Source organism: Pteronotus mesoamericanus, unplaced genomic scaffold, assembly GCF_021234165.1.
Source record: "Pteronotus mesoamericanus isolate MK-2021 breed Mesoamerican mustached bat unplaced genomic scaffold, CSHL_Meso_final contig_40, whole genome shotgun sequence".
NCBI lineage: Eukaryota > Metazoa > Chordata > Mammalia > Chiroptera > Mormoopidae > Pteronotus > Pteronotus mesoamericanus.
In genome coordinates this window covers 9833892-9851911 of record NW_026555150.1, presented here as the reverse complement: position 1 = coordinate 9851911, position 18020 = coordinate 9833892, and the positions used below count along the sequence as shown (strand labels likewise).

At 45.8% G+C, this 18020-nt stretch overlaps 1 protein-coding gene across 1 annotated transcript in view; it reads left to right on the top strand.

Annotated features, from left to right (window-relative positions):
* The first annotated feature begins 554 nt into the window (after positions 1–554).
* The window catches only part of ELF4 (E74 like ETS transcription factor 4), a 38416-nt gene continuing 20950 nt past the window's right edge, over positions 555–18020 (top strand). The window contains exon 1 of the mRNA XM_054576957.1: positions 555–653. The gene's annotated coding sequence lies outside the window, so the exon portion shown is untranslated. The remainder of the gene's footprint in view (positions 654–18020) is intronic.

The window sequence follows — 18020 nt, the reverse complement described above, 5'->3', positions numbered from 1 at the left end:
GCGGTCCCTCCCGTCGGTCCCTCCCTCCGGCTCTTCCCTCCCTCCCACCCAGCCTCCTTCGCGCCCGCCCCAGCCGCCGCCTGAGGGGACGTGTGTGGCTCTAGTGCAATTTCCCCTTTCGCTCGGTCGTCTCAGCGCAGGTCTCCGCTGGCTCGCGCCCCCTCCTCGGGCGCCCCCCACCGCCCCGGCCGCCCGCCTGGGCCCTTCTGCGTCCACCCCGCCCCCCAGAGTCGTTTTTTCAGGGGCGCCGCGGGTTCACCTGGTATTTGCATCTCGCCCTCTAACTTGCCATTGGCGGCGCGACGTGTGGGAGAGCCTTACGCCTCGCCCGCCCGGACCGGCCTGCCCCCGCGCTGAGGTGAGTCACGGGCTCAGGGCCGCGGGGGCAGGCGGGCAGGGAGGAGAGGAGGATAGGAAGGAGGGAGGCGGACGCTGGCCCCAGCGGCCGCGAGGACCGACCGGGTGCCGCGCTCAACTTCCACTTCTCCTTTCGCCGGCGCCGAGATCCCGGCGCCACTTGCCCGGTCCGGCTTTTCAAGGGAGAAGGCGGGCTGGCAGGGCTGGGGACCCGCGCGGCTCGGCCCCCAGAGCGGGGAGAGATTGCAAGGCGATCGATCGATAACAGCTTGGCGACCGAGCCCGTTTCGCCTCAGGTACGTCGATGGCGCCGGTTCTTCGAGCCTTCGGAGCCCTCGAAAAGTTCGTCCGAGGGCGGAATCGGGGGCCTCGGGGCCCCAGAGTGTAGGGGTTGGGGGCCCAGGGAAGGGGAGTAGACCGCGGCGTGTTGAGTCCCGCCCTTGCCTCGCCCCACCGCGTGTGTACTGTGGATTCCGGGCTCCTTGATCCTGGGTTAGAAGCGGAATCGATTTTCTGAGTCGGGGTAGGGGGTCATTTTTCCCGCGCCCTGGGCAGCCCGCATTCCAAGACAGGACCGATGGTGACAACAGTCCCCCAAAAGCTGGGATCTTGAGGGCAGGAGGTTGGGCCGGTCCGTGGAGGGGCTCCCTCTAGATTCATCCAGCGGCCCGTAGGGCTTCTGGGGCCAGGCGCCTTAGGGTAAAACACACACACATTCTCTCTTCTCTCTCTCTCTCTCTCTCTCTCTCTCGCTCTCTCTCCAATAATTGGATCGTCAAAATAGAGACCTCTTGGCGGGGCGGGGGGGGGGCGGCGCCGGAGTTTGCGTGTGAGCCAGCCGGCAGCCTTCCCTCTCCCGCGTTCCCGCTCTCCCGAGTTCTCCCGCCTCTCTGTTCCCTCTTCTGCTGCCGGCAAGGGGGGTCCGCAGCCACAGAGCGCGGGATCCCCTGCCGCCAACGCCGTGCTTTTTGGACACTGCTGAGGCGGTAGTGGCGTTATGAATTCCTGGTCTCCCCACCGCACCCTAACTCTGCCGCACTTACCTTGCGACTGTGTGCAGGGACAGTGCCGTTCTGACCAGAGTCACCTCCTGAACCCTTGGCACCTGGCTCAGCCAGGTTCTCCCTGGCTGCTCCCACCACCACCACACCCCAGCCGTGGGATTTGATGGCCTTTTGATTCCTAGCCCCCATCCCTCTGCCCGAGATTGAGCCCTGTCTGGTCCTGCAGCTTCTTTTGGTTAATGTTTGACAGTTCATTGTGGCTAATCATTTTAATTAGCTCTTAAAATGGGGAGGAACAGTTAACCTTGGACTTCTCGATTTTTTTGCCTGGTGGGGCCTCAAATGGGAGGAGTGCTGGGGAGGTGGGGAGGTACAAGCAAGCGGAAGTGAGGTCACCACCCCAGGGCCTGAGCCACCACTGCTGGGCCCCAACAGCTGGCGGGCACGCCCATCGGGGACTCACCCCCTTAGAGCTGACCCCAGGCCAGAGTGCCAAGTGGGAGGGGGATGAAGGGAACAGATCTAGCTCTCCCACTGAAAATGCCCACGGAACACCACTCCGGGCAAGATTGCAAATCCCTCCTCGTAGTTACTTACACAGGGCTTGGTCGGTTATAAGGTGCTTTCTACCATTAATTCAGTGGACCCTGAGCATAAATAGCCTCTCGGGGAGTTATGTTGAGTTAAGTGAAGGACCGAACTGTCCTGAAGACTTCCTACAGGGACGTTTGGGGAAGAAGCTGCCTTACTTGTGATTGTCTCTGAGCCTGGGTTCAAAGGCTGGGATTTCTTGTGGGGGGGGCGTTTAGCAGGCTCCACGTTGCCACCCTCACCCAGCCTCCACTGTGAGCCTAAGGAGTGGCTTGTTTGCAGCTATGTCTGGCATTCCTCCCACTGCTACACTGTTTGCTCGGTGGTTGCTCAGGAACTGGCGCCCACCCCTGGAAAAGCTGGAGGCCCGAAACCCACCCTCCTCCTGCCTATGGCTAAGGGGTGGCACAGTGGCTTCTGTCTCCTCTCTTCGTTACTGGAATCTAAAAATGAGGGTGCTGTGAGGTCTGTCGGTCATGGGCCTAATTTAAAGGATGTGCAAAATGCCCCAACCTGCAAAATGCACGGCTTTTGTCCCCAAAAGCGCCGCTAGACACAGGCTGAGAGGACTGTTTTCCCAGGGAAGTCCTCTCTCCTAAGCTTGGCCTTGGTCCTCACCGCCGCCTGCCCCAACTGTTTCATTTTCCCTCCAATTCCTAGAACTAGGCTGTCTGGGTCTAAATCTAGCTTTCTTATTTACTAGCCATGTGCTCGCTGTCAGTTGTATGCCTCAGTTTTGTCATCTGTCTAGTGGGATCCACCTCATAAGGTTGTGTTGATTATCAGAACAGTGTGTGACACAGTAAGCACAGACTAGCCTAGTGATATTGCCTGACACAGTGCCTAAAGCTCAGATTCAACTCAGCAAGCGTTTGCTGAGATCCAGTCCCAGGACCAGGCGCCAATGGCAATGAGGAAAAGGTGGTGGTGAAGAGAACACCATCCACCATTGGGGAAGGGGATGCAAGAGGGGTGGGGAGAGTGGCTGAGTCATCTGTATAAATAAGCATAAGTCAAAACCAGGCTAGAATCCTTGAGCCAGTCTAGGGAGCTAGGTACAGCCTTGCCTGCGAACCCTGGCTGGGTTCTGGTCTGGATGCCTCCCCTCCCCCACCCACACAGACAGGCCTGTCCTGGGATTTGGGTGAATGACAGGGAAAGGGAGACCTGGTTCTTGCGTGGGCTGGCTGCAGGAGGCAAGTATTCTGTGGCATCATTTGTTGGGTTCCAGGGCAGGCTGACATTACTTACGGTTATCGCCAAACACCCTTCTAGCCCCAGGAGTGCCAGGACCAATGCCTGCTGTGCCCCTTGCACCTCCGGGAGGTCCTGTGATAAACTGGGGTCTTGAGCAGTCTCCTTGCCTCAGACTTGGGCCTGACCCCAATCCGGGCTTGGTTATCATTCTGGGATTTCTAAACTGCAAAGAGGTTTCTGGCTTCACTGCCAATTTATATCCTTTGTGGTTCACAGACTGAAAACTAGTTCTGCAGGGGAGAAAGGAAACTCAGCTGCGTTACCCAGAATCTCATGGGCGCTTTCCTAGGGGTCAGGGGCTTTTCTCATCAACACCAACCTCCTTGCAAATCTCTAGCTGCTGAGCCTCGAGTGTCCTATCATCGCAGCCCTGCCGCTAATGCCCTATAGCCCGGGCCCCAGCGCTGGTTGCCAAGGAACTGCTTGTCGGGGAGCTTATGAGGGCTCTGACCTCATAGGGGCTGCTGAGTTTCGGTTCAACAGACATTTATTAACACCTACTGTGTGCCCAACCTATGCTAGGTGCTGTGGGGGAGGTGTGCGAAGGAGGCCGTAGGGGAGAGATGACTAAGACACCGAAACAATCAGAGGCTAGGACAAATAGCCAGGCCAGTGGCTGGCCAGGTGCTAATTGTGCTCCTTGGAGCAGGGGCCAGAGGCAGCCAGGGCTCTGAGGTCAGCAGCAGCTGGAGGAGGGAGGGAAGGCTTTGTGAGGGATAGTCCTCAAGCTAGACTTTGGAGGGGGTGGGGCGGCGCAGGGGAGGTTTGGCTAGGCAGAAAGGGGAGAAAAGATACCTTCTTCTTTCTTCCCTGGCCACGGGCTGACCTTGGAAGCCTGGACAATAGTTTGGCAAATATGTGTCACGTAAAAGACCAGGTCAGCAAGTGTGGGTGGCTCAGTGCAGTCCCCAGTCTCCATTCTATGAGGTATAAAGTGGCTGGCAGATCAGGAGCCCAGCATATATTGGTGAGACGCAAAAGATGGCCAGGCTTCCCTGCCACCCAAGCTGACAGGGATTTCATTTTGACACCCTCCACCCCCAACACACAGAGAGGCCCTGATGAGAAAGGAGGGAAAAAGAGATAGGGGGCACCAAAGGAACAGGAAAAGTGACATGCCACAGGTGTTTATGGCAGGAACAGGCTGGTTGGGTCCCACCTTCCTTAGGCTTCTGGGAGTTCTCTGGAAGCCCAGGAGTTGAGGTGGAGGACAGAGATTTTCATTTTCTCATCCATCTGGGAACCAAAAGGGCCAGAGATTCCCACGTGTCTCTACCCAGACCATCCAGCAAGGGCAAGTACTAGTCATATATTTGTTCCACTGCTTTTGTGTCTCCCATGGCTGGGCATAGAAGAGAACTTTGTCCTTGTTGGGTTTAACTGGATATAAACACCCGGACACATGCAAGCCCCCCACGTGTCATTTTTCCTCTCTCACTGCCCTCTTGTCCTGCCCCCTCCCCAGCACATTGCAACACCACAGGGGATACCAGACTGCCCTGACTTCTTGGATAGGAAATTGTGTCCGAAGGTGAGTTCCTTTGCAAAGAAACCGCAGCCTGCTCCCAGGGTAAGGAAGAGGGTCAGGTGGCAAGGAAAGGTATTTCATGCAGTAGGATCTGCAAGGGAAAGTGCCAGAATATTTCTCAGACAGATGAAGAAGAAGCAAGAGGCTAAGCAGCTTGCCCAGGTTGAGCAAACTTTTTCTTAGGTACCCACCTTCTTAACAGATCATTTTCTTGTTCCAGTGCTGGCTCTTCCTCTTCTAGTCTAACCCGAATTCTTCTCAAGAGCATATTGTCTCAAGGCAGGGAAGAGCACAGGCCCTCCGCCTTCATATCCCAGACCTACCACTTACTGGGCCTGTGACTGTGGGCTTATCACTTAACCATTCATGGTCTCAGTGCCCACCTCACAGGGTTGGAGTCAAGATTAAAGGAGATGATGCATGTGATGCACTCAGCATGGTGTCTGGCACATAGTAACAACCCTATAAGTGCTAGCTGTTATTATTCCTGTAGTTGCCGTTGTTGTTGTTGTTGTCGTCGTCGTCATCATCGTTGTTGTTATCATTTCCCCTTTACATACCCTTGACTTTGCCAGCTGCGACGGATCAGTTGCTTCTCTGGCACTGCTGGCAGGGTATGCCATATCCATTCCTAAAACCAAGAGGAAGATTTTCCAGATCTTTCTGCTAACTTTGTGTTAACACTTCCATCACACAGGATAAGGAAGCGATGTGGTTCAGAAGACTGTATGTGTGCATGCATGTAGAGTGAAACTCGTCTTTAATATTTTTTATTAACATTGCCACCTTTATCTCTTCACCACTTTTATCTTATCATTTGCCATAGGAATCAGAGCAAGTTCCTTTGAGAACAGACCTCACATTCCACCCCTGGCTAGTATTTAGCAATCATCAGTTTGTTGTTCTTACACTACAGAATTCTGGGAGCCTACTGGTCAACACTGTTCACTTTCTCCTTCCTTTTGCTAGAGTAGATGATAGGATCATTCTGGACCAATGCCCAGAGTCCTGGAGTTAGAACTGGGGCACTGCTTTTGCCCAGAAGAGTTCCTAGGGGGCTGGGCCATTCCCATTCCAAAGTCCTCCCAGAAACTAACCTGGAGGTTCCATCTGCTATCAAATGGATTGTTTGCTTGAGGAGCCTGTAACCAGCAGGGCCAGGAGGCCAAGGATAAACAGGATCACCCTTGGACCACTCCTGAACTATTTCACTCAGTCCCTTGTCTCTTGCCCCTCAGGTTAGAACTGCTAGGCCTCAGAGGATGGGAGAGTGGGCAATTGGTCTTAACCTCCCCAAATTCCTGTTGACCTGGTTAAAAAAGGAGGTACTTAAACATACATTTAAGATGTGTGTTTTTTTCCCAATAATGCCATCAGAGGATAAGAGACTAGTTCAGCTCTGCTGATTTGCTTAGAATCCATGCACTGAAAACACCTGTCTCATTAGGTGACTACTTTCTTGGCATCACCGTAATCTTAAACACACACATGCACGCATGCACACATACACTCCAGGCCCAGCCTCCTGCTCTGAAGGATATAAACCTAAATCTAGAGCTGTAGCAATACGTATGCACTTAGCCGCACAGCAGGCAGGAGATGACGTGCCAGCCAGTCAATGGCATTTAAGATTTGTAGATTGGTTGATGATGGGGGCCCATGGTTTATCTAGAGGAAGGTCATTCTTCTGTCCTGAGCTTCATTGGGAAGGCTTCCTGGAGGCAAGAGGGCAGACGAGTTTTCAAAATAGGAGAGAGCTTTGGCTGTGCTAAAGGGGCATTCAAGGCTAGGTGGGATAATAACATTAGCATGAGAGTGAACAAAAGATTAAACAACACAAACCCACTAGAATCAGGACACTCAGTAAGTCCCAAGGTTCAGAGTTTGCCTCTACTGGTGGCACCAAGGAATATGTTTTCTAGGAGAGCATGGGTGTTCTCATTTCTTTTGTCTTTATTGCTGTTAAAGAATAAAATTCACATAGTTAAATTACATAGTGATTTAATTATGTTACATAGTAATATGACATAGTTAAATTACAGAGTATTTGCTGTTATTATTGTATCCATCTGGGGAAGTTTCTCTTTATTTAACAAATTTAGTGAGGTAATATTGACATACAAGAAACTGCACATATTTAATGTGTGCAATTTGATAATATTTGACATATGTAGATACTCATGAAACCATCACCCCTGAAAGTTTCCTTGTGCACCTTTACAATCCCTGTTCTCATTCTCAGCAACCACTTATCTTTTTTCTGTCACTATTAATTAGTATGTATTTTCTTTTTTTCATTGAAATATACTTGGGATATAATTTTGTGTAAATTTAAGATGTACAACAGGCTAATTTGATACATTTATATTTTGTAATATGGCTCCAATTGTGACGATTAGCACTTCTATCACTTTACAACTGTCCTTTCTTTTTAGTGATTGACATAATTAAGATCTAGCCTCTTAGAAAGTCTGATGATTATAACACATTATCATTGTCTATATTCACTATCCTTTGCACTAGAACTCTAGGGCTTATTTAGTACTCATTGTAATAGTTAGCATTCCCTAGAATTTTATATAAATGGAATCATATAGCATGTACTCTCATTTTGTATGGCTTCTTTCTCATCCAGCATATTTATTTTAAGATTCATTCATGTCATTATATTCATCAGTATTTCATTCCTTTTTACTGCTAAGCAGCATTCCATTGTATGGATATACTATACATTGTATACATTCATCAGTTGATGAACATTTGGTGCCCCCCCCCCAGTTTTTGACTATTACAAATGAAGTTGCTATGAACATCTGTGTACAAATCTTTGTGTGGGTATATATGTCCTTTTTTCTTGGTTGCATACCTAGGAGTTTAATGGCTGGATCATACAGCAGTTGTAAGTTCAGCTTTTTAAGAAACTGTGAACCTGTTTTATAAAGTGGCTGTACAATTTTACATTCTCACCAGCAGTTTGTGAGAGTTCCAATTGCTCCACATCCTCTCCAAAACTTGGTGTGGGCAGTGTTGTTAATTTTAGCCATTCTAACAGGTGTGCAGTGGTATCTCATTGTGGCTTTCATTAGTATTTCCCTAATGACTGATCATGCTGAGCATCCTTTCATGTACTCATCTGTCATCCATATATCTTCTTTGGTGAGGTGCCTGTTCAAATCTTTTGCCCATTTTGAAATTGGCTTGTATTTTTTTTTCTTGTAGTTCAGTTTTGAGAGTTATTTATATATTCTAGATACAAAACCTTTACCAAATACATGCTTTGCAAAGATTTGCTCTGAGACAGTAGCTTGTCTTCATTCCCTTCACGGTGTCTTTTGAAGAGTGGAAGATTTTAAATTTGATAAAGCCCACTAATAAATTTTTACTTTTATGGATCATGCTTTTGGTGTTATATCTAAATTTTTCACCTAGCCCTAGGTCACAAATACTTTTTATTAAAAAAATTTAATTAGCCCTGGTGGGTCTGGCTCAGTTGGTTGGGTGTTATACCTTGAAGCTAAAGGTCGCTGGTTAGATTCCGGGTCAGAGCGCATGCCTAGGTTTTGGGTTTGGTCCTTGGTCAAGGCATGTACGTGAGGCAACCAATCGATGTATCTCTCTCACATCAGTGTTTCCCTACCTCTCTTTCTTCCTCCTTTTCCCTCTCTCTGGGGAATAAATAAATAAATACATACATAAACACATAAATAAAATCTTTAAAAATTTTTAAAATTACAGTTGACATTCAATATTATTTTATATTAGTTTTAGGTGTAGAGCATAGTGGAGCTCACATATTTTCTTACAAAGTAATCACCCCCATAAGTCTAGTACCCACCTGGCACCATACATAGTTATTAAAATATTATTGACTCTTTTCCTTATGCTGTACTTTACATCCCTGTGCCTATTTTGTAACTACTAATTTGTATTTCTTAATCCCTTTACCTTTTTTACCCGGCCCCCCAACCCACCTCTCCTCTGGCAACCATCAGTTTGTTCTCTGTATCTATGAGTCTGCTCCTGTTTTGTTTGTTCATTTATTTTCTTTTTTAGATTCCACATATAAGTAAAATCGTATGGTATTTGTCTTTCTCTGTCTGACTTATTTCACTTAGCCTAATAACCCCTGGGTCCATCTATGCTGTCACAAATGGTAAGATTTCATTCGTTTTATGACCGAGTAATATTCCATTGTATATATTTATCACCACTTTTTATCCATTTCTCTATTGATGGGCACTGGGATTGCTTCCATAGGTTGACCATTGTAAATATCACTGCAAGGAACATAGGAATGCATATATCTTTTTGAATTAGTGTTTTGGATTTCTATGGCTAAATACCCAGGAGTGGAATTGCTGGGTCACAAGGTAGTTCTGTATTTATCTTTTTTGAGGAAACTTCATACTGTTTTCCACAGTGGCTACACCAGTCTGCAGTCCCACCAAAGGTGCACAAGGGTTCCTTTTTATTCACATCCTCGTCAACACTTGTTATTTGTTGGTTTATTGATGATAGTTAATCTGAGAGGTATAAGGTGCTATCTCATTGTGGTTTTAATTTGCATTTCTCTGATGATTAGTGACGTTGAACATGTTTTCCTATATCTATTGGCCATCTGTATGTCCTCTTTGAAGAAGTGTCTATTCAGGTATTTTGCCCATTTTTAAATTGGATTATTTGGTTTTTTGATGTTGTTTTATAAGTTATTTATAAATTCTGGATATTAACCCCTTATCAGATATTCTCCCATTCATTTTGTTGATGGTTCTTGTGCTGTGCAAAACTTTTTTTACAAAAAGATTTTATATGTTTATTTTTTTAGAGGGGGGAAGGGAAGGAAAAGGAGAGGGAGAGAATCATTGATGTGTGATAGATACATCAATTGGTTGCCTCTCGTACACACCCCAACTAGGGTATTGCAACCCACACATGTGCCTTGACTGGGAGTCAAACTAGTGACCTTTCACAAAAGGTCGCTCAACCAACTGAGCCACAATGGTCAGAGCATGTGCAAAACTTTTTACAGCAGTTTAATGTAGTCCCACTTGTTAATTTTTTCTTTTGTTTCCCTTGCCTGAAGAAATATATCAGAAAAAAATATTACTGAGAGCAATGTCAGAGAACTTACTGCCTACATTTTCTTCTAGGAGTTTTATGGTTTCAAATCTTACATTTAAGCCTTTAATCCATTTTGAGTTGATTCTTGTACGTGGTGTAAGAAGGTGGACTAGTTTCATTTTTTGTATGTATCTGTTCAGTTTTTCCAGAGTTTATTGACTAGACTGTCTTTACCTCATTGTATATTCTTGCCCTTTTTGTCATATATTGATTGACTATATAGGTGTGGGTTTATTTCTGGGCTTTCTATTCTGTTTTATTGACCTATGTGTCTGTTTTTATGCTAGTACCATGCTGTTTTGATTCCTATAGCCTTGTAGTATAGTTTAATATCAGCTAACGTGATACTCCAATTTTGTTCTTCTTTCTCAAGCTTGCTGTGTCTATTTGGGGTCTTTTGTGGTCAAATATAAATTTTAGGATTGTTTGTTCTAGTTCTATGAAAAATGCTATTGATATTTTGATGAAGATTGCACTGGATCTATAGATTGCTTTGAGTAGTATGTACATTTTAACAATGTTAAACCTTCCTATCCATGAACATGGTATATGTTTCCATTTATTTGTATCTTCTTCAATTTCTTTCTTCAGCGTCTTATAATTTTTCAAGTACAGGCCTTTTACTTCCTTGGTTAATTTTTTTCCTAGGTAGTTTATTTTTTGATACAATTTTAAATGAGATTGTTATCTTAATTTCCCTTTTTGATAGTTTTTTATTAGTGTATAAAAATGCATATAATTTCTGGATATTAATTTTGTATCCTGCTACTTTACCAAATTCATTTATCAGTTTCAATAGTTTTGCATGGAAAAATATTTTGTCTAATGTTTTCTTTCAGAATTTTTATAGTTTTAAGCTTTACATTTTGGTTTTTGATCCATTTCAAGTTAATTCTTCTGTATGGTGAGAAGTATGGCTCCAAATTCATTTTTTTACAGTACATAAGATATACTATTAGTCCACCACCATTTGTTCGAAAAAGCTATCATTATTCTACTGCAGTTGTCCTTATATATGTCGACTTATTTGGGACTCTATATTCTGTTCCATTGATTGATTTATTTGTTTATCTTTATGCTAATACCAATTATTTTGATTACTATAGATTTATAATGATTCTTTTTTAAAATTATTTTTAGAGAGAGGGGAAGGGAGGGAGAAAGAGATGGAAAGAAACATCAGCCCTGGCTGGTGTGGCTCAGTGGATTGAGCATTGGCCTGCGAACCAAAGGGTCACCGGTGCAATTCCCAGTCAGGACACAGGCCTGGGATACAGGCCAGGTCCCCAATTGGGGGCATGCGAGAGGCAACCACACATTGATGTTTCTCTTCTTCTGTTTCTTCCTCCTTTCCTCTCTCTCTAAAAATAAAATAAACTAAATATTTTTTTAAAAAAAGAAAGAAATATAAATGTGTGGTTGCCTCTCACACACCACACTGGGAACCTGGCCTGCAACCCAGGCATGTGCCCTGACTGGAAATCAAATGGGCAACCTTTCAGTTCCCAGGCCGGCATTCAATTCACCAAGCCACACCAGCCAGGGCTATAATGATTCTTAAAATCAAGTAGTGTTGGCCCTTGAATTTTTTGTTCTTTTTCAAAGATATTTTTGCCTATTTAAGTCACTTGAAATTTCATATGAATTTTTTAGAATTAGATTGTCAATACCATCTCCTTTTATACTTGAATTTATCCTATTTACATTAATTGCCACAACACATATGCTTGGCTGTGCTTTTGTGATCTTATTTTATAATCATGAATTACCCTGATGTTACTGTCATTTTAGAAGATGCTTAATATTTTCACTGGTATTCTTCAGCTAAAAAGTTCCTTAACTTTACTGTGCATTTGCAAAATAAGACTATTTATTTGCCTTTTATTTATAAGCCATTTTTGTAATGCACCAAACTAATATATGGCCTTTATAAATATCTGAATATTATATCTGTAAAGAACTGATTGGATCTGTTCTAAATTATAGTTATATATCTTGTTCCTCACATCTTTTTATTTTCATTTTTTAAATTTTTTATTTTATTCCCATTTCCCTACTCCCTTCCCCTTTGATAACTATCAGCTTCTTATCTATATCTATGGGTCTGTTTCTATTTTGTTTTATTTATTCATTTGTTTTGTTTTGTTTTAGATTCCACATATAAGTGACATTGCACATTATTTGTCTTTTTCTGTCTGACTTATTTCACTTAGCATAATATCTTCTGGGTCCATGTGTTTTATTACAAATGCAAGATTTCATTCTTTCTCTACTGCTAATATGTGCGTGTGTGTGTGTGTGTGTGTGTATTTATATATATTCCCTTCATCTATTGATGGGCATCTAGGTTGCTTCCATATCTTGGTTATCACTAGTAATGCTGCAATGAATGTAGGTGTGCGTACATATTGAATTAGTGTTTTTGTTTTCTTTTGGTAAATACCCAATATTGGGATTGCTGTGTCATATGACAGCTTTATTTTTAATTTTTTGAGAAACCTTTCTGCTATTTTCCATAGTGGATGCACTAACTTACAATCCCACCAACAGTGTATAAGAACAGTCCATTTCTGGTGAATGAGTCCATAATTATCTTCTCTATATCATTTTATAGATGCCAGTCATATTCCTTTTCAACTTTATCTGTCTATATACTCTGGTTTCTCTTCAGAGTAAATAAATCAATTTTATCTGTCTAGACAAAAAAAGAAAAAGGCTTCTTTAAAAAAAATTTGTCCTCATATAGTTATCCTCATACCCCATTCTCTTGAATCATTTTAGCTCTAAAACCTGATCCAGTACTATGAAGTCTTTCCTGAGGGTTCAGTGATCAGACCAGCACCCAACATCCCTGCGGTCAAAACACTAATCTTGTACATAGAGATAATGCTTTAACGATGACCTGATTGATCATTATCTGCCTTCTTGATGCTGCTAGGAATAAATGACACTAGCTGGTATGTGTTTCCCTTAACAGAGGCTTGGAGAAAAAAGGGACAAGTAATGTGTGAGCTCGGAGACCTCTGTCCCCTAACTATCCTATCCCTCGACTGTATCTCTCAGGACCTGGAGTCTCTTTTCCAGAGATCTTCCTCAAGCTGAGGATTTAAATGGAGTTAATTCATGAATGCCTAGACTTGTGTTAGAGTCAGGAGAAGATGAGATAGACTTTAATCCCACAGATTTTACTGCCTGTTGGGGAAAGAAGACATACACATGAAGTAATTAAAGAGCAATTCAAGACCTGTGGGATTAAGAGATGTTGTGGTGGAATTTTAAGATCTATGGGAGTTTAGAGAAGGGGGCTCTACGGGTATGACCTCTAGTTATCAGGGTGTAACCAGCTCCATGGGTTTAGCAAACTTGTTTGGGACCTTGCTGGATGGGCACTATTTGATTAACCGAGGCAGAGCAGCAAGGGCATGGCAAGCCTGAGAAACTCTGTGAATGAGCCTGGAATGTTCCCTCAGGGGACCATGAGGAGACCACTGGGCTTGAAGCCCAGGTTTGAGTTGGGAAATCATGGGAAACAAGGCTGAGTAGGTAGGGTGGGGTCAGACTGTAAAGGACCTTTGGAAACCAAGCAGATGAGTTTGGACTCTAAAGCTCTGCCTAGTACGGCTGGTGTGGCCACAGCCATAGATCTAAATGTGTGCCCTGGAGTAGGAGTTGGCGCTAGCTCAAAGGCTGAGGGAGGATCTAGGGAGAGGCAGGGCCATGACTGGAACTTCATCTTCCTCACACCCAGTCAAGTGGGCTTCCTGCTGCCCCAAGCCTAGTTGTTAGCTTTTTCAAAGGCTTGCACATCTATTCTGTACAGCTTCCTAACGCAGACCACAGGCCTGGGGACTAGATGGTGAAGGTCAGCTTGCTCCTTGGCTAATGGTATAATGGGAGAGCCACTGAGAAACACCCTTGACCTACCTACCCATAGTTCTGCTCCACTATTGCCCCAGAGGCACTCCCTAGGCTAAAGCAAGGCAACTCTAGATGGCCTTTTGAAAGGAAAATGTGTTAAGGAGAGACGCGACACATTAACCCAATATCATCCATTAACATATGAACATTAAATTGTTTACATATCTGAACCGGTAGGAAAGTCATTCATGGAGAGATGGGATGGTGGTCTGTGCTGTGGAAGCCCTGACTGCTACTAGGGTCAGTAAGCTGGAGCGGAGCTCTTGATAGCATGAGATATATAGTGGAAAGTAGAGAGGGGAGGCCTAAGGCTGTGAGAGCCATGTGACATGGCATGCCTGTGGTTACATAGCCCATTAATGGCAAAATTGTCTGAGCAGATTTTCCAAACTTTCCCATCCAAGCGCCCCAAACTATTGAATTGTATGCTCTATACCCAGAAGGACACAGTCTCATAAAATTTCTCTGGAGTGTGGCATTTTATCATAAGTGTGAATGTTGCAATCTACTGCCTAAATATATTTAATTGATTTATCAGTGAACAAAATGGAAACCCCTGGAAGAGAAGGCTTGGACAGTGGCTTTGATTTTTGCTCCGGGGCTTTGTCAGCTTCAGCAAACAGGCCCAGTCCCTGCGGGACCTGCCTATGGACAGGTCAGAACCTGAACTTTCAGGATCTAAGCCCAAATGCTGGAAGGGAAATCCACCACCCGCAGCATGTTCATTTGTCTACTGTCCCCATCCCCCTCCTCCTCCCCCTCCTTGGTTCATATCTAAGCCTTGTATCCTGGGAGAAAGTTGTTGGACTTGCTCAGTGGTTAACTCTGGCCTCAGCCTTTGGGTGGGTGGATGAACAGATCCCACGTTGGGATGCAGACAGTGTGGGATGCATGAGGCTCTGAAGTCTGGCCATTAATTGGTGGAGGCCATGTGCATGGATTCCCCAGCTTTTCTTCCTCCAGCACACTCAGCCTGCAGCTTCTCCATTCCACCCCACCTTTAGCCTGGAGTGGTTACAGTACTCTGTTGTTAAAAAAAAAAAAAGTCTGCCTGTCCTCTCAGAGCCTTCCAGCCTAGTACTGCCCCTATCATCTCCTAGTGGCTGAGAGCAGAAGAGCCCAGGAGGCACTCCAGGCCAAAAAGCCACCTCAGCAGCCTAAATACTTCATTCCTGTCCCAATAGCCTGCAGACAGAGACAAGACAATGTAGAAAGAACAAAGCATGTTGTCCCCTAGCTTGGGCAAGGTGGATAAAGCACTATCGATATTCAGGTTTTGGTAGTAAGCCTTGGTAGTGAGCCTTCATCCACATTGCTCCTCCCCCACCACCCCGCACCCCCAGGCCTGCGCAGGAGGGGGCCTCTCCAGATTAAGAGTGCCTGTAGTGACGAAACCACAGCAGGTAGGGCCCTGGGCAAGCTGGTGGGGCGGGGCAGCCGCCTGGGTGAGGCCCAGATTCCCCAGGCTGATAAGGCAGCCTGTAAACACCCAGCAGAGGGGAGGGGGCAGAGGGCAAGCGACCAGATGGCAAGAGAAGGGGGGAACCGGAGGCCAGGACTAGCTGCAGGAAGTGGGCCTTGATGTGGAAACATCCTGTCCAGCGGGGGCTAGACCAGTGGCCATCAGCAATCACTCCCTCCACCTCAGAGACGAGCTCAGCACAAGGTGGGGCTGCCTGGGCGCCAGGCCAAGAACCTGGTTCCTGACGTCTCCAAAGGACGTGATCAATGGGTCTCTATTATAGGTTATTCTCCCACTTAGCACTGCTGGCAGGGAAATCAGGACCAAGCTACCCCCCATAGAGAAAGGCAGCAGTAGAATTGTCTGAGAGAATCTGACTCTCACGGGAAAGTCCTGGTCATCACTAGCAGTGAAGAGCATCGATTAGAACACCTAATTGTGTCCAAGGCCTCCTGCAGCACTCCAGAACCACATAGTTGACATGCCATTCTGTTCCATCTTGCAGGGCTTTGTAATTAGAATCTCAGAACTGGCGGGGCCTTTTGCAAGAGATCATCAAACTCATAAGCTTTTCACATGGGGACACTGCAATCCAGAAAGGGACATGGCCATTCTCATGGCAGACTGTAGTTAAAGCCTCTGCCCTAGAACACTTTCCACTGCCTACCCTGTTGCTTTAGGTCTAGCTGCCAATCCTCACACATAGGGCTGGCCCTACCTTTCACACTTGCTGAACCTTGGTAGTTATCCTTACTTAGGGTTATGGGGAAGCTGATAGTTGGAGAGAGCCCCAGAGCCACAATTCAGAAGACCTGGAGTTTGGCCTGAGCTGTGCCATGAGCTTGTGTGTGGCCTTGAGTGAGCTGCTACCCCTTTCTGGGTCACGGTTGTTGTTGTTGTTGTTGTTGTTGTTGTTGTTGTTTTAATTACAGCTTCATTGGATATAGTTCAATAGCATATAGTTCACCCAATTGAAGTATACAGTTCAGTGGCTTTTAGTATACTCACAGTTGTATATCCATCACCACAATCCATTTTAGAATATTTTCATCACCCCATAAAGAAACTCTATAACCACTAGCAGTCAGTCACTCCCCATTCCCCTGCAACCTCTGGACCTCAGTTTTGAAGAGACATTTGCTATAGAAGTTTTTTTTTTTGGTGGGGGGCAGCAATATTGTTCAGGCAGATGGACTAACCCAGGTTACTGAGAACTTAGATGTGAAAAGACCCTACCGCAGAGAAGAATAGGGTGGACCCAGCAGAAAGCCCTTGAGGTGCTTAGGGCTGACTTTCCATAAATATTTGAATAAACATGTGAACCAACACCCCAAGATAAGAACTCAGACTTACACATGTGTAAGCTGAGAGCAAGTGTATATTTATGGGGCAGGGACCATGCCATGGCCACTCCAGGTCTGGAGCCAGGAACTCTCTGGAACAGTAGGCCCCTTAGGCACAGGAATAGCATCAGCCTCCTTCATACCAGAGCTGGAAGCCTCCTGCTCCACAATACCCTTCCTCCACAGCTGGCCACAGGGGCTCAACTTGTCACAAATTTGGTACAGACTTGGCCCATGAAGTTAGGGTTCACTTATCCTGATAGAGCTTTGGCTGAGATTGAGGCCCCAAGGGGGATGGGAGACTAGTTTGTGAAGCTTTTGTTGAAGGGGCATTGTAGAGGCTTTGAGCCTTCAGAGTTGGGTGTTGTGAGTGAGGCCTTGAACTCGGGATCTGAGCAGATGCTCACTAGCAAGGAGCCATGGGAAAAGCATGAAGTTTGAGATCAAATTCACACAGGCTTGAATTTGAGTTCTGCTACCATTCTTGATGGACAGTGTGACCTAGATCATGTTACCTAATCTTTTCTGATCCTCACTTCTGTTTCTTAAACAGAAATATTAAGGCAGGATTATTACCCAGAGATTTCACTGAAAACGAAGTTCAGAGAGCAAAATATTTGGAAATAAACCTGGGTTCAAATCCTGGCTCTGCCACTGATCAACTACTTTGTTGTAAGAATTGAAGGAGAAAGCCCACATAGTAAATAAAGTGCCCGGCATAACACCAGCCCCATAGTTCACACCCAGTAATGTAAGTCCCCACTGCCTTCCCTGTGCTCCACTCTGTTGTCCTGTAATTTCTACTGTTTGGCCCCCTTTCCCACAAGCAGAGGGAACAACTTGCAGTGATAGAGGGTGCAAAAGAAAATCTTGCTCACGTTGAGAAAAGTACTCATGTCCCTCTGTCCTTCCCCTAACTGGCCCATGACCGAGGCCACAGTGACCACACCTGCTATCCCTGGCCCAGCACTAGCTCAGATGGACGACCACCCCGAAAGCACTTGCCCTTAGCTGGCACTGATCTCACGCGCTTCCACCCCCTCCTCCCCATTTAGATATGCTTTCCAAACATGTGCCGCCAACTTTGAGTTGGGCTTATAACCAGCAAAACCTTGGCCTTTGGTTTGCAGATGTTGGGATGGGCTGGCAGGAGCCAAGGTGCACATCCAGATGTTGTCTCTGAGGCTTCCTTGGCATCCTGCATACGAGCTGGGAAGCAGTATTTACTATAACTTGCAGGGGCGGAGAAACAGGCTTGTATGGAGCAGGCACTCCCCTTAGGGGTGATAAGATCCTGTCACTGGGGCCTGGATTCTATTTGCCCTGAGGGGGTGTGGAGGGAATGGGGAGAGGGAAAGTGGGATTCTGCTCTTTTAACAGGAGGTCTGGCTGGGCAGAGGTCTTGGCTAAAGGCACAAGGAAAGAGGATCCACTTTTTT